Source organism: Molossus molossus, unplaced genomic scaffold (genome assembly GCF_014108415.1).
Source record: "Molossus molossus isolate mMolMol1 unplaced genomic scaffold, mMolMol1.p scaffold_m16_p_18, whole genome shotgun sequence".
NCBI lineage: Eukaryota > Metazoa > Chordata > Mammalia > Chiroptera > Molossidae > Molossus > Molossus molossus.
Window position 1 is genome coordinate 875,746 of NW_023425353.1, and position 15,940 is coordinate 891,685.

Below are 15,940 nucleotides of genomic sequence, written 5' to 3' on the forward strand. Positions count from 1 at the left end.
CCTATGTGGGCCTCGAGGCTAAGGCGACTAGATTCCACTCCTATGTGGGCCTCTAGGCTAAGGCGACTAGATTCCACTCCTATGTGGGCCCCGAGGCTAAGGCGACTAGATTCCACTCCTATGTGGGCCCCGAGGCTAAGGCGACTAGATTCCACTCCTATGTGGGCCCCGAGGCTAAGGCGACTAGATTCCACTCCTATGTGGGCCTCTAGGCTAAGGCGACTAGATTCCACTCCTATGTGGGCCTCTAGGCTAAGGCGACTAGATTCCACTCCTATGTGGGCCTCTAGGCTAAGGCGACTAGATTCCACTCCTATGTGGGCCCCGAGGCTAAGGCGACTAGATTCCACTCCTATGTGGGCCCCGAGGCTAAGGCGACTAGATTCCACTCCTATGTGGGCCTCTAGGCTAAGGCGACTAGATTCCACTCCTATGTGGGCCTCTAGGCTAAGGCGACTAGATTCCACTCCTATGTGGGCCTCTAGGCTAAGGCGACTAGATTCCACTCCTATGTGGGCCCCGAGGCTAAGGCGACTAGATTCCACTCCTATGTGGGCCCCGAGGCTAAGGCGACTAGATTCCACTCCTATGTGGGCCTCTAGGCTAAGGCGACTAGATTCCACTCCTATGTGGGCCTCTAGGCTAAGGCGACTAGATTCCACTCCTGTGTGGGCCTCTAGGCTAAGGCGACTAGATTCCACTCCTATGTGGGCCTCTAGGCTAAGGCGACTAGATTCCACTCCTATGTGGGCCCCGAGGCTAAGGCGACTAGATTCCACTCCTATGTGGGCCTCTAGGCTAAGGCGACTAGATTCCACTCCTGTGTGGGCCTCTAGGCTAAGGCGACTAGATTCCACTCCTATGTGGGCCTCTAGGCTAAGGCGACTAGATTCCACTCCTGTGTGGGCCTCTAGGCTAAGGCGACTAGATTCCACTCCTATGTGGGCCTCTAGGCTAAGGCGACTAGATTCCACTCCTATGTGGGCCTCGAGGCTAAGGCGACTAGATTCCACTCCTGTGTGGGCCTCTAGGCTAAGGCGACTAGATTCCACTCCTGTGTGGGCCTCTAGGCTAAGGTGACTAGATTCCACTCCTGTGTGGGCCCCGAGGCTAAGGCGACTAGATTCCACTCCTGTGTGGGCCCCGAGGCTAAGGCGACTAGATTCCACTCCTGTGTGGGCCTCGAGGCTAAGGCGACTACATTCCACTCCTATGTGGGCCCCGAGGCTAAGGTGACTAGATTCCACTCCTGTGTGGGCCCCGAGGCTAAGGTGACTAGATTCCACTCCTTTTTGGGCCCCGAGGCTAAGGCGACTAGATTCCACTCCTTTGTGGGCCCCGAGGCTAAGGCGACTAGATTCCACTCCTTTGTGGGCCCCGAGGCTAAGGCGACTAGATTCCACTCCTTTGTGGGCCCCGAGGCTAAGGTGACTAGATTCCACTCCTGTGTGGGCCCCGAGGCTAAGGCGACTAGCTTCCACTCCTGTGTGGGCCCCGAGGCTAAGGCGACTAGATTCCACTCCTGTGTGGGCCCCGAGGCTAAGGCGACTAGATTCCACTCCTGTGTGGGCCCCGAGGCTAAGGCGACTAGATTCCACTCCTTTGTGGGCCCCGAGGCTAAGGCGACTAGATTCCACTCCTTTTTGGGCCCCGAGGCTAAGGTGACTAGTTCCACTCCTTTTTGGGCCCCGAGGCTAAGGTGACTAGATTTCACTCCTGTGTGGGCCCCGAGGCTAAGGTGACTAGATTCCACTCCTGTGTGGGCCCCGAGGCTAAGGTGACTAGATTCCACTCCTTTTTGGGCCCCGAGGCTAAGGTGACTAGATTCCACTCCTTTGTGGGCCCCAAGGCTAAGGTGACTAGATTCCACTCCTTTTTGGGCCCCAAGGCTAAGGTGACTAGATTCCACTCCTGTGTGGGCCCCGAGGCTAAGGTGACTAGATTCCACTCCTATGTGGGCCCCGAGGCTAAGGTGACTAGATTCCACTCCTGTGTGGGCCCCGAGGCTAAGGTGACTAGATTCCACTCCTTTTTGGGCTCCTTTTTGGGCCCCGAGGCTAAGGTGACTAGATTCCACTCCTTTTTGGGCCCCGAGGCTAAGGCGACTAGATTCCACTCCTGTGTGGGCCCCGAGGCTAAGGCGACTAGATTCCACTCCTGTGTGGGCCCCGAGGCTAAGGCGACTAGATTCCACTCCTATGTGGGCCTCTAGGCTAAGGTGACTAGATTCCACTCCTGTGTGGGCCCCGAGGCTAAGGTGACTAGATTCCACTCCTTTGTGTGCCCCGAGGTTAAGGTGACTAGATTCCACTCCTGTGTGGGCCCCGAGGCTAAGGCGACTAGATTCCACTCCTGTGTGGGCCCCGAGGCTAAGGTGACTAGATTCCACTCCTTTGTGGGCCCCGAGGCTAAGGCGACTAGATTCCACTCCTATGTGGGCCCCGAGGCTAAGGTGACTAGATTCCACTCCTTTGTGGGCCCCGAGGCTAAGGTGACTAGATTCCACTCCTATGTGGGCCTCTAGGCTAAGGTGACTAGATTCCACTCCTATGTGGGCCTCTAGGCTAAGGTGACTAGATTCCACTCCTGTGTGGGCCCCGAGGCTAAGGTGACTAGATTCCACTCCTTTTTGGGCCCCGAGGCTAAGGTGACTAGATTCCACTCCTGTGTGGGCCCCGAGGCTAAGGCGACTAGATTCCACTCCTGTGTGGGCCTCTAGGCTAAGGTGACTAGATTACACTCCTATGTGGGCCTCTAGGCTAAGGTGACTAGATTCCACTCCTGTGTGGGCCCCGAGGCTAAGGTGACTAGATTCCACTCCTTTTTGGGCCCCGAGGCTAAGGTGACTAGATTCCACTCCTGTGTGGGCCCCGAGGCTAAGGTGACTAGATTCCACTCCTTTTTGGGCCCCGAGGCTAAGGTGACTAGATTCCACTCCTGTGTGGGCCCCGAGGCTAAGGTGACTAGATTCCACTCCTTTTTGGGCCCCGAGGCTAAGGTGACTAGATTCCACTCCTGTGTGGGCCCCGAGGCTAAGGTGACTAGATTCCACTCCTTTTGGGCCCCGAGGCTAAGGTGACTAGATTCCACTCCTTTGTGTGCCCCGAGGCTGGGGTGACTAGATTCCACTCCTGTGTGGGCCCCGAGGCTAAGGTGACTAGAGAACTCCATTTTTTTTTTTTAATCATCAATGGACTTTCCTCGGTATTTTTCCAATAATAGATAAATTATCCCTAGAAATAAAGGAATTTTGCCTAAGATTATCGTTGCCCCATGTGTTGGGAGGCATCTGCAGTTTCCGAGGTAATTGCAGGCCTTTGCAGGTACTAGGGAGCTCAGTGAATGATGCTGTCACACCCACTATTGCACTGGTCCTTTTGGGGGGGAGGCAAAAGGAGGATGGGACTTCTGTCTTTAAAATCGGATGAGCAATAAATTCTTATCTCGTGGCTGCTGATCTGAGGGGAGACTATGCCCCCCACAGGCTGCTGGGGAGAATAAAGTGCTTCTTTACAATTCGGCTGTGTGTCTCTGGTTATCTTGCTGACACAGTATAACATTTGGAGGCCCCAGCAAGATTCCTGGTGTTTTGCGACACCAAGGACTAGACGCCTGGGACAGGCAGCCTCACCTGATCCAGCCACCGGACCCCTATAGATGTGAGGGGAGGCGCCCCCTGAGTTCCAGGGCCCTGAAGATCCTACTTGGGTTTCTGATAAGCAGTCGGGAGATACCAGGACGTCCCCCAGAAGATTGAAGGAGACCTGGTAGAAGCCTCCGGAGGTGAGCTCTGGATGGCCAGTCTATCTGGATGAGAGTGAGAGGGCCGGATGCGGGCAGCCTCTCCTCTCCTGGGATCCCCCCAAGACATTAGGCGGGGTTCAAATCTGGCAAACTCTGTTCATTCAGACCCGCCACTGGGGCGGAAAGGGAGACTGATCACCTCCCAAGCAGCATAGGCGCCACTCAGGATAGGGAATTTCTAGAAAAAAGTTCAAACGATGTGTGAGTGACCGTGTTTCACATTTGTTACGGAGACTGTGAGAACTACCCTGTGGTTCCATGATGAATTAGAATGGCCCACTTTCGGGGTAGGATGGCCTAATACAGGTTCCTTTGACCCTGAGTTAGTGCAGGTGGTTTGGAACCAGGTCACAGGATGGGCCTGGACATCCAGATCAATTTCCCTATACTGATCAGTGGCTTGATTTAGTGAGATATTCACCCCTATGGCTGAAGACCTGTGCACTCCAGACTGGCGCCAGAATACTGGCTGTAACACAAAGACCTCAAACCTCACGGCTCCAAAGGCCAAATATCTCGTACTCCCCTTACCACCGAGGAGCCTGAATTCCCACCTCCCTGCAACCCAGGAGCAAAGTCACCTTCAGGGGATTGAGGGCCACTCCCTTCACCGCCCACACCAGGAGCGGATTGGAATATGGCAGTCCCCCAGAGGAAGGGGGAGGAGATGCAATACTACCCCTAAGGCAGGCACCTCTGACAGGGGAACATGCAGGGGGCCACCCTTTTCTGGTCTGTTTTCCTGCTCCACCAGTGATCTTTATCACTGGAAGGCCCCAAACCCCCCTTTTTCTGAAAAGCCACAGGCGCCGATTGGACTGGTGGAATCCATTTTCCATGCTCACGGGCTGTGTGGCAGCAGCTCTCGGCCGGCACCCTCTTCACCTCCGGAGAGAAGGATAGAGCTAACTAGAGGCCAGAAAGGCGGTTGTGAGCCCCAGTGGGGAGTCCTTAGGGGAGAATAAGGATAAAATCAAGGGTGTGTTTCCTACCTTCACGCCTGATTGGGACCCCAATACCACTGCGGGAAAAAATTCACTGGACACTTCTCACCGGTACTTATTGAAGGGATTAAAGGTGGCTGCTAGAAAGCCTACTACTCTGTCCAAGGTGTCAGAAGTGACGCAGGGCTGACAGGACTCTCCTGCTGCCTTTCTGGAGCGTCTTTGTGGAGCATACCATGCGTACCCTCCAATAGACCCGGACGCTCCAGAAACCAGCGAGCAATAAACGTGGCCTTTGTTACCCAGTTGGCCCAAGATATTAGAAAAAGCTCCAAAAACTAGAGGGTTTTGAAGGAACGAATCACTCCCAATTGGTTGAGATTGCTCAAAAGGTGTATAATAATAGGGACACCCCTGGGGAAAAGCAAGATAAAAGAACAGCAGAGGTGGTAGTACCACCCTAAGGGAAACAGGGCCCACGGGGAAAGATCACCTGAGGAAGGGAAACATGAGGAAGGGTCAGGGTGGCAGGCCTAGGACCCAACTCGGGAAGGACCAATGTGCCTACTGCAGAAACAGGACATTGGCAGCGCGAGTGCCCCAGGAGAAGCGCCCCGCCGTCCTTCACTTAGAGGAACGACCGGCCAGGGCTCCTTTCAACTCAGCCCCGGGAGCCCAGGATCGCTGCACAGGTAGGGGCAAGCCAGTTGATTTCTTAATAGATACAGGGGTACACATTCAGTTCTAACTGAGCTCCTGGGTTCACTAACAATTAAGAAGACCTCAGTTCAAGGAGCGACAGGTCAGACTGCCCTCTACCTTGGACCACGAACAGAACTGTAAATCTTGGAAAGGGCAGCGTTACATACTCTTAGTTATGCCTGAATGTCCGTATCCACTGTTGAGGCATGATCTCTGAAAGTTACAGGCTACAGTATCAATTACTGGAGAAGAAGCACACTTTACTGTAAACCAGAACATCAGGATAAACTCCCCATTTCCCTTTCAAAAATACTTGTAACCTGCCCTTTGTCGGAGGAATATCTTTTACAGGAAGAAACCCAGGCCCTCCAGAAACGGACCCTGAGACATCGGTTTACATGAGGGAATGACAACATCTCTTCCCTTCTGTCTGGGCTGAAAACAATCCTCCCGGACTAGCTGGCCACCAGCCACCAATTGTGGTTCAACTGCTTGCCACAGCGACTCCAGTCAGGGTAAGACAATACCCCATGAGCCACGAAGCAAAGAAGTGTCGTATTTGTCGGCTCTGGGAGGCTGGGATTCTGGTTCCCTGTCAGTTATCCTGAGGTACACCCTTACTTTCAGTGTTGAAACCTGGCACCAAAGACTTTAGGCTGGTGCAAGATTTGAGGGAATAAACAAACGGGTTGAGACCATGCACCCGATGGTCCCAAACCCCTATACTCTATTGAATACTTCCACCAGCACACCTGTTCCATACAGTTCTGGATTTGATGGATGCCTTCTTTAGCATCCCTTCAGCCCCTGTCAGCCAGCCTATCTGCATCTGAGTGGACAGACCCTGAAGAGGGATTTTCAGGGCAATTATCCTGGACAAGGCTGCCTCAGGGCTTTAAGAACTCTCCTACTCTATTTGATGAGGCTCTCAGTTCTGACTTACAGGCCTTCAGACAAGAGCACCCTGAATGTACCCTACTCCAATATGTAGATGACATTGTCCTAGCGACCAAAGACAAGGAGAACTGCCAGACAGGTACTGAGCACCTCCTGGGCACCTTACAGACATTAGGGTACCGGGTCTCAGCCAAAAAGGCTCAACTATGTCACCCGGAGGTTACTTACCTGGGATATAAGATCAGCAAGGGCCAACGGAATCTATCCTCTAGCCGCATAGAGGCAATTTTGTGGATCTGGCCCCAGAAACCAAGAAACAGGTCTGGGAATTTCTAGGGTCAGTAGAATACTGTTGCCTATGGATCCCAGGATTTGTAGCCATTGCTAAGCCGCTGTATACTGTACAGGAGGGGCCCTACCTTTGACTTGGACTGAGACAAAACAAGGCCTTCGAGACTTTAAAAAGGGCCCTAAATTCAGCACCCACTCTTGCCCTACTGGACGTCACAAAACCCTTCCATTTGTATGTAAGCGAGGCTAGAGGCATAGCTAAGGGAGTCCTCACTCAAAACTTGGGGCCCCAGAAGAGACTGGTATCCTACTTGTCCAAAAGACTAGATCCTGTAGCAACCGGATGGCCTGCCTGCCTTCCTGCCTCAGAGCAATAGCAGCTACTGCACTCCTAGTGAAGGAGGCAGACAAGTTAACTCTAGGGCAAGATGAGCTTTAACTGCACCCAGTGTGGTTGAAGCCCTTGACGGGAGTACTCCGGAACACTAGATGTCAAACCCCTGAGTCATCCAGCTCCAGGTGCTCCTCCTGGATCAACCCCGCCTCAAATTCCACACAATGCTGGCTGTCAATCCTGCCAGCCTGCTCCTGATGATGACCTGGAGGAACCTCCACACGACTGCCTGGAGGTAATCAACACCATGCAGACAGCCCAGCCAGATCTCAAGGACGTCCCGCCGCCATCATCAGATGAGGTATTGTTCACAGATGGGAGCAGCGATGTCCAAGAAGGAAACAGGTGTGCTGGGGCAGCAGCAGTAACTCTGGACCGTGTCATTCAGTCTCAAGCATTAAGTAGGGAAACTTCACCCAAAGGGCTGAACTCATAGCCCTGATCCAGGCCCTACATTGGGGAAAGGACAAATCAATAACTCTCTATACAGACAGCAGATATGCCTTTGTTACAATACATGTGCATAGTGCCATTTATTGGGAACGAGAACTGCTGACCTCAGCCGGAAAGAATATTAAAAATATGGAAGAAATTCTTGCCTTATTAGACCCAATTTGGTTACCAAAGGCTGTTGCTATTGTACATTGTAAAGGACATCAAAAGGGGAACTCCATAGAGGCACAGGGAAACCATGCTCTTGACCAGGAAGCTCAAGAAGTAGCCCTAAAACCAGTGGGGCCTCTCCAGATATTAGTCGCCATGTCAAATCCAAGTTTGCCTTAGACTCCTACACACTGGGTCAGAAAATGACTTAGCCAAGCAGAAACAAGCCATAAAGGAAATCAATGGATGGTGGTTGTTAGTCCCAGAGGCTCTAGGTCAGACTTTAGTCAACCAGCTGCACCAGACTACCCACTTAGGTTACACCGAGCTTACTGAACTCCTGAGAGGCAGGTAATGTCCAGTAAGGTCACAGGGAAAGGGAGAAGGCAGAGGGAAGCAGATATGTGTGGGTCTGAGTAGGGAGGAGGAGAAGGAAAACTGAGGAATGTGTAGACTGCAGGTAGATTGAGCAAGCTCCCAGGTTAATGTCAGGGAAAGGACTAGGAAAGTTGCAGAGGCTCTATGCAAGTTAAAGAAGGGTTATGCAGAGGAAATATAAAGATAAGAAAGGATGAAAGAAGGAACATACATATTACAGGAAGTCGGGACATTGGAGAAATACTCAAGAAGGGAAGGAAATAGGACACAGAGAGGGAGAGCTTGCCCCTGGTGGTGGGATAACAGTCTGGGATGTAGTAAAGGGAGGACCAGGTTTAGGCTACTCCTGATTCTTGGATCAGAAAATGTCCCTGCCTTTATAGCCAAGAGATTACAGGACATCTCTAAAGGGTTAGATATAAATCGGAAGCTCAATTGTGCTTACCGCCCACAGAGTTCTGGGCAGGTAGAGCACATAAACAGGACCCTAAAGGAAACCTTAACCAAATTTACTTTAGAAATTAGTGAAAACTGGACCACTCTGCTCCCCCTCGCCCTTTTACAGTTCTTGCAGGCCCTGCAGTTCGCCCAGAAAGCTGTCCATAAACACGTCTGCGATGGCCCGCCTATGCTCACCTCAGACCCTGTGCACCCTTTCCAGCCTGGGGACTCGATATGGGTAAAGAGGTTCACCACCCAGGGACTAACTCCGGCCTGGAAGGGACCATACACTGTCATCCTGCCTGCACCAACGGCTGTCAAGGAATCCTTATAGACCGGCCTTAATGGAACTGGGAACTTAGAAATGGTCCTACAGCCTTGGCTGGTTTGGCTCAGCGGTTAGAGCTTCGACCTGTGGATCAGAGTCCCAGGTTCGGTTCCCCTAAGGGCACGTACCTCAGTTGCCGTTTGTCCCTGGCCCTGGTTGGGGTGTGTGGGTGGTGACCACTTGATGTGTCTCTCTCTCTCTCTCACATCGATGTTTCTCACTCTCCCTCCCACTCTATCTGAAGGTAAATACAAAAAAAAAAAAAAAGTCCTCGGGTGAGGATTAAAAAAAAGAAAGAAACGGTCCTACAGAACAGGAGCATTAGACCTCTTATTTCTTAAGGAAGGAGGATTATGTATTGCCCGAGGAGAAAAATGCTGTTTTTATGTGAATAATTTAGGCATTATTCAAGAAAGTTTATCACTAGTTAGGAAAAATATCAAGGAACAAGAAAGAAAAAGGCAACAATCTGAAAATCAGTTTACAGCTCTATTATCCGCCATTGCCAGCCCTCTCGCTACACTATGTTTACTCCTAGCCTTTGGACCACGTCTAATAAACGGCTTCATAAAAACTAAGTAGAGTCAAAGATTTGACTTGTCAGGAAAACCAGTGGGGAAGGCCCCAAGGCTAAGGTGACTAGATTCCGTTCTTATGTGGGCCTCGGCTAAGGCGACTAAACGACTCCATTTTTATCATCAATGGACTTTCCTCGGTTTTTTTCCAATAATAGATTAATTACCCCTAGAAGTAAAGGAATTTTGCCTAAGATTATATTTGCCCCATGTGTTGGGAGGCATTTGCAGTTTCCAGTATTGGTATTTGCAGACATTTGCAGGTATTGGCGAGCCGGTGAATAATGCTCATTTTGACTTCTGTGATCGCTGTCACACCCACTATTGAACCGGTCCTCTGGGGAGGGGGGGACAAAAGGAGGATGGGACTTCTGTCTTTAAAATCCGAGGAGCAAGAAATTCTCATCTCGAGGCTGCTGATCTGAGGGGAGACTATGCCCCCGCAGCCCGCTGGTGAGAATAAAGCGCTTCTTTACAATTTGGCTGTGTGTCTCTGGTTATCTCCCTGACACATTGTAACAATCCCATCCATAGTCAAGTCCCGTCCAAAGGCCACCTCCTCAAGGAGGTCACACTTTTTCCTGGCTGGAGATCATCCCCTCCTTGGAACTCACACTAAGCAGGGCCAGGGCCACTGGGAGAGCCCGTACCCAAGGACAGCCAGGCCTGGGGCGTGGGACGGAGGCTCTTACCGCCTGGTCCCTGGAGTGGTGGGACGGAGGCTCTTACCGCCTGGTCCCTGGAGTGGTGGGGTCCAAGTCTTCATTCAGACTTCTGTGAAATGGGGCGGGGGGGGGGGGTCTTCTACTGAAACCATCCTTTCATAAAAGCATGTTAACAATGGGAAAGTAAAAGGACATGTCAGAATAAAAGTCAATCTTCTAAATTAAAAATACTTAGCTTCCAGAAAAACCTCACCTTAGAATCAATTACCTTTTCAAAGTCTATTTCCAGCCTTTTTTCTGTGTGTACATATATAAATACATACCTACATTTTTAAAAACAAAATTAAAATCATGCACTATGTACATTTCATATCGCTTGTCCTCTGTTAACATGAGGTCATAAATATTCCCCCATGTCATTGAACAACCTCCCAAAATAGGACTTTTTGTAGCTGCGTTGATAGTCTTACTGCAGTAGAAGAACTTACCCTTAAGTGCAAGCTGGGTGGTCAGAGCCTTCCTGGTGCGGTGCCTTCACCAGGCACGGGTGCCCAGACTCCCTGTGCCCTTGAGCTCGCCCACAGTCGTGTGCAGCTGGTGTCTTCGGGGCAGTGCACCTTTGGTCGGAGGTGAGGTCGGATTGTAGTAGACGTTGGGCCACTGCTCTGTGCCCGACTGCTGGGCGTGGCTCGTCTTGAGCATGTCCAGCAGGGCCTGTGTCCACATCAGTCCTGCAGGCAGAGACCCACTGCGGAGGCGGCTTTGGGCATGTTTGGACCATGTGTCTGAGCTCTGCTCTGCTGACGGTCGGGTTGAACTTGATAAGGCAGGCTGGGGCTGCTGACCTGGAAAGCTTTGCTACACCAGGGTTCTCGACTCTAAGCGCACACTGGGACCGAGGGAGAATGTGTACAGAAGTGCTGATACCAGCCTCCTCTGTAGGCAGTGGAATGGGAGTCTCTCCAGGGCATCTGAGGGGGCAAGAGCAGGATGCTGACGCGCTCAGGAAGGTGAAGGGCCGCGAGGCTGGGGCCGGGCAGCAGGTGTGAACAGTGAAGGTGCGCTGAGAGAAGCCCCAAGTGCGTCTGCGGTCAGTCTGCAAGCTCAGGGAGGGAAATGAGTTAGATCTCTGTGGTGGAGAACACACAGGGCAGCGACACCAGCGGTGCTGGGCGGGAGCTGCAGGCCCTGGGCAAATCACACCAGCCTCCACAGTGCGGGCAAGCTCTCTGCCCGGAGGTCCCGGGCAGCCTTGGGCCCCACCACCTTCATCAGCCACAGTCCTGCCAGGCGTGACTCTGCCCAGCGTGTGTGGGTGTCGGAGGGCACCTGCTGATCAGACCGAGGGCTTTCTTTTCAGGAACAGGATGCTCCTCAGCAGTGAGGAGGGCTCGTCGGTTACTGGTTCAGGAACTGAGCAGCCCAGTGAGTGCATCTACGGAGAGGCTTCCGGGGGCTGGACAGTGGGACCCAAGCCCTGGTTCTGGTGGTTCCCTGCTCGGTCGGACTGAAGTGTGACCACATCCCAAGGCAAACACTTCCGTGTCCTCAGGCAGTGCCAGCAGTCCCTGCTTTTAACAGATACCAGAAAGCAGACCTGGGTGCCAGCACCCGGGCAGTGTCTTCAGTTCACTCCGTGGATCATTCAGGTAAACCCGGGGCCAGTCCACAGGGGCCAGTCAAGTGGAATTGGCTGGTTTGCTGGTTGGCTTATCTCAGCCATATGCCCCCCCCCGCCCCCAGAACTGGCATAGCCCTGGGAGGTGGGACTGAGCTCCCCTCCAGGAGCTGCAGCACCCGCCAAGGCCACTGTCCCGGGCGGCTCCCAGCCACGGACTGGCACGGCCAGGTGCTGGAGCTGGGCCTCCCCTGCCCCGCCAGGGCCCTCAGGCAGCCTGTGCTGTGGGCTCCGGTCCCCTTCACGAGGCCTCCCTGCCCAGCCCTCCTCCCCTCCTCTCTCCTCTGCAGCGGAGGGTCCTCTGAGGCCTGCAGAGTGCACTCCTGACCCCGTCTTGCTTCTGCCTCACAGGACCCACTTGCCACACACCTTGGTTGCCTGAGCTGCCCTGACAGCCTCTGGTTTTCACAGGAACCCCACTCACAGGTGCCTCCCCCAGGTGCCCCTGAGGTGGAGACTACACCCAGTGCCCCCAGGTTCCCGTGGGGTGGAGCTCACCCACTGCCCAGAAGGGGAAGCCAGACTCCAAGCCTTGTCACCCAAGCAGCGAAGGCCAGCCCTGCATTCCAAACCCGCCCCACCCCGTCTCACCCTTCTGCAGGGGGTGTGCATTAGCCTGTGTCCCCACGGGCTTTCTTGAGTCATTCACTCTCTGGAGCGGGGACCAGGCTTCGATCCTCACTGTCTGCCGAGGACAGGCGGCCACCACCGAGGAGGCAATCCGTGGCCCCCCTTCGCGGCGCTGGTGGCTGTGGGCTCCGCACCGTTCACCTCCCACAGGTCCTTGGGGCCCCATCCTTGTCCTATGAGCCCACTGCTGCCCACTGTGCACTGTCGTCTCCTGCGTGTCTCACGACCAGGGAGCTCCCTGCAGCGGCGCGCGTGTCTGAGAAAGGGGCAGGTGCCAAACTCACCGGCCGAGCACACACTGAGTTACAGTCGGCCGAGGGCGCTGTGTTGTCTAAGGTTCTATGGAGCTCTGAGCGGAACTGGAGCAGGTGCAGACCAACGCTGCGGCAGGGGGAGGGGGGTTGCCTGCATCTTGAATTGGGGGTGCATGCTCCAAATGTCCTAATACCTAAAATAATCACCTGGAAACAGAAACTTCAGCAGAGATGCCAGGGTGCCCGCTCCCACCCCCATCCCCACGCTGACCACATTGTTTTTTGGTGCAAAGCAAGCTCCTAAATCACAAACATCTCATTTCCTCCCCAGTAACCCTGTGTCTGTGTGTGGAGACCTGGCTGGAGGGGCCCATGGAAATGTCACCTGAAGATGACAGCATAGAGAAGATCATCAAAATTAGGCTTTTTTGGGAACAAAATGCAATGTCAGCTGTACAGTTTGCAAGGTGTTTTCTTCCCTGCCTGTCTCAGCAGGCACACCCAGTGGGCGCTGAGTCTCAGCCGTGGGGCCATGGGCATTGCCCAAAGAAAGGGTGGACAGGAGCTGGGGGCAGAGGGAGATGGGGGAGCTGTGCTGGTAGGGGAGGGATGTGACGGGAGTGGGAACTGGCTGCTCTTTGGTCTGGGACAAAAGGGGGAGCCACAGCCAGGTTGGTGGATTGGGGAGCAGCTTCTCGAAACTCACATTCACTGTGGCCCAGATTCAGCTTTTTGCCCCACTAATAGAAGTGGGGGGCAGTATCCACGATAACTGAAAAGCAGTTCAACAGCTATTGCCACTGGCGAGTTCTATTGTGAGGTCCAAACGCTGCAGTCAGCTCGCTTGCTCCTCCCTCTCTCCTTTGCTCCCTGTTGCTTTCTTATCATCGCTGCCGGCTCCTTAAACGATCGAACAAACTTGTGGAAGTGTTTTCTCCCTGGTTCTGTGAGTAGCTACCCAGCAGCATCGATTTTGCCTCCTGGTCTGCAAAGCTAAACTATGTTATCGTTCGGCTCTTTCCAGAAAGGTGCTCAAGGCTGGCTTCGTTCCGGGTGCTGGCCCCGTCCCAGGGAGCTCTGCAGGGCCCTGGGGGTGAGGCCAGTGCGGGTGGAGACAGACTGATTCACAGCTAAGCCGCGGGCCGTCGTCACTGGGGCCAACCTGGGCACACTGTACTCCTGGTTCCATGTTCTGGGACTAGGAGTGGGGGTTCTGCTCCAGGAGCCTCGGCACAGAGGCCATGGCCCTTCCGTGGTTCCGCAGTAAGAAAAGAAGGTGGGGACCTGCCCAGTGTGCTGTCGCGTGGGCGAGGTCGAGTCCGGAGACGGCAGCATGACAGGCCAGGCTGGCCTCGGGCGTGTCTTCCACCAGGAAGTCAGTGGCCCACTAGAAGTGCCTTCCTGGAGCACACAGAACCCTGTGCCTCACAGTCTCCTGCTTTGGGGTCTCTTCCCAAACACTATGAACACCCCTGTTCCTTTTGTCTTGGGAGGCCTTCTCCTGTCCTTTTTCTGAGCATTTTTGAAAGCAGGTCACGCCAAGCATCTTCCACAATTGCCCGAGTGCCCGGGCACCACGGGCACGCCTTCCGCCTGCCTCGCACCCTCCCCGGGAAGCGCTCCTGCCCTGCTCCGTGGCAGCCCGGCCTCGGTCCCTGCCTATCTTAAGAGTCGGCAGGACCTCTCACCCCGCAGGGAGGACCCTAGCCCAGGCCGGCCCTTCAGAGGGCCCTGTTCTGGCACAGCCATCAGTCCAGGGGTGGGCAGATGGTCCAGCCCAACCAGTGAGATTCCCCCTCAGAACTTTGGCCAGAGCATTAGAAATGATGCTTTTTCTTCCTGAGTGGTAAACTGGAAGGAAGCGGTTTCTGAGCTGACAATGACTATCTTTGTAACCATGTGAGGAAAACTTGCTGGGAAGGGACTCTTGTGCACAAGAAAACAGAAATGGAGGAGAAGAAGGAAGAGGGAAAGAGCCAGAGACAGAGTGGGGGAGACCTGACAGCATCCTGGGTCTCAGCACCCAGCCACCCTGAAGCCAGCTCCACCCGGACCTCTCAGTTACCCCAGCCAGTAAGTTGCCCCCCACCCCAAGCTGATCGGGGTGGGGTTCTGTAACCTAGATCCAAAGACATCCTGACTAGCATGGGGTTTTGCCAGGTGCCTTGGCACACTGGGTCTCCCTTGGTACCCAGTGGTCACAGAGTTCTGTGTCCTCTCACTGTGCCTTGGGACCTCGGGCACCATGCTCTGGCTGCAGGGACACTTGCACATGGACGAGCCTCGGTGGGACTTGGCCTCCCCATAGCTCCTGGAGCCCCCCGCGGCTCCGTGGAGGAGCACCACCCTGCCTGCAGGAGGAGGGGAGACCCAGGAGCCTGGCGGAGCTGTCTGTGCTGAGGCCCTCGAGACCAGCCAGCCTGAGTTGCTCTGGAATCTGATCAGTCACAGAGCGAGCCCAGCGGAGGCCAGTCCAGGCTGACAGCCCACAGAATGTGAGCTGAGTGAATGACATGTCGTGCACGTTGGGGTGGTCTGTGACGCAGCAAACACAGAAGGGAAGAGAGGTATAATGAAAGGCATTGGAAGAGTGCGGCTTATCACTGGGTGGCTCTTTCAACGGCTAACAAAAACAAAGGTCTCGATATTAAATATTGCTTGAGCTTAGACCCACCCCAGCACCAGCGGAGGACGTCGAGACCCTGATGCTCCCTGCAGCCGTGGTGGCCAGCTCAGGCCTGTCTCTAGGATGAGGCCGGGCACAGTCAGCAGGTAGAATTGCTTGGACATGTGCTGTGCGCACAGGAGAGTCCCAAGGCGGTAGCACCCAGATGCCCACTCTGTTCAGGATGCTCCCAGAAACCATGCTTTTCTCCTAGAGACCTACGTAGTGTACTCTCAGTAAGTCTCTCAACTTCACACCCTTGTTTCATTAGAGGTGATTTGCTAGATGTCATCATTTTTTGCTTCTATGAGATTGTTCATATCAAATATGTAAACATTACTATTAAAACAAGGTCCAAGGTGGCGTGGCATCAGAGGGCACTCAGACCCGCGGAGCAGCGCCCCAGACAGCTGAGTGCTGCCTGAGCAGCAGCGCCGGAGACCAGAGCAGAGAAGCCTGGGAAACGCCACCAGCCACGGTCACAGCACTGCGTGTCCCGGGCGGGCCGCCCGTCCTCCCTGTAGCTCGGCCAGTGCTGTCGATCCACCTCACAGATGAGAGAGCAAGACCACTGAGCAGGCACGAGGTCATGAACGTTGGTGTTGGCAGCGGAACTTTTGTCTTACAGGGAGACAGTGCTGTGCGTGGACAAGCGGGGGAACGAGCAAAGGCACGCGTCACCCGCTTGAAA